This window comes from Arachis ipaensis, chromosome B03 (assembly GCF_000816755.2).
Source record: "Arachis ipaensis cultivar K30076 chromosome B03, Araip1.1, whole genome shotgun sequence".
In the NCBI taxonomy this organism is placed as follows: domain Eukaryota; kingdom Viridiplantae; phylum Streptophyta; class Magnoliopsida; order Fabales; family Fabaceae; genus Arachis; species Arachis ipaensis.
Window position 1 is genome coordinate 127,335,862 of NC_029787.2, and position 610 is coordinate 127,336,471.

The 610-nt window shown below is 27.2% G+C and overlaps 1 protein-coding gene across 1 annotated transcript in view; it reads left to right on the forward strand.

Annotated features, from left to right (window-relative positions):
* The window catches only part of LOC107631865 (cyclic dof factor 1), a 4,217-nt gene that overhangs the window by 1,055 nt on the left and 2,552 nt on the right, over positions 1–610 (forward strand). The window lies entirely within an intron of this gene.

Here is a 610-nt window from a genome sequence, read left to right on the forward strand (position 1 = left end):
GCTGATTTTGATCCTAAAATAGTTGATTGGCAAATTCAATATATATTTTTTTTCAATGAAAAAAATCCTAATCTTCATTTATATTTTATTAGATCTCTTGCAGCATCCAAGAGGTTCTATTGATATTTTTAGTAATTGGATTTCTTACTTTACTAAGCTCTTGTGAAGTTGCTTTTCACGCCATGGACATCATCAAACTTGGGGAGCTAAATTATTTTCGATTGGCACTTTTGGCCATTATTAAATTCCTTTTTTGGTTTCCAAATAAGAATTGTCCAAATGATCTGTAACGCTCTGACATCACAGGGGGAATTATTTATAGAATATGTTGGATTTATTTATTGTACGGCCGTTCTTTTCTATATTTATTTTCCTTTTCGGCCCCCAAATATTCCACATAACTTTCTTTGCATTGTGTGCTATCTCTCTGCATTTTCGTGTGATCGTGTCCTTTTCTGACTTATAGTATTTATTAGGTTTAATGTTTGCATAAACCAAATATAATTAAATTGAATAATTTTACCAAACCAAAATAATTATTATTATTATTATATTATTATTTTATTTATTTATTTATTTATTCATTTTTTATTTTATGAAATTGAAAAAA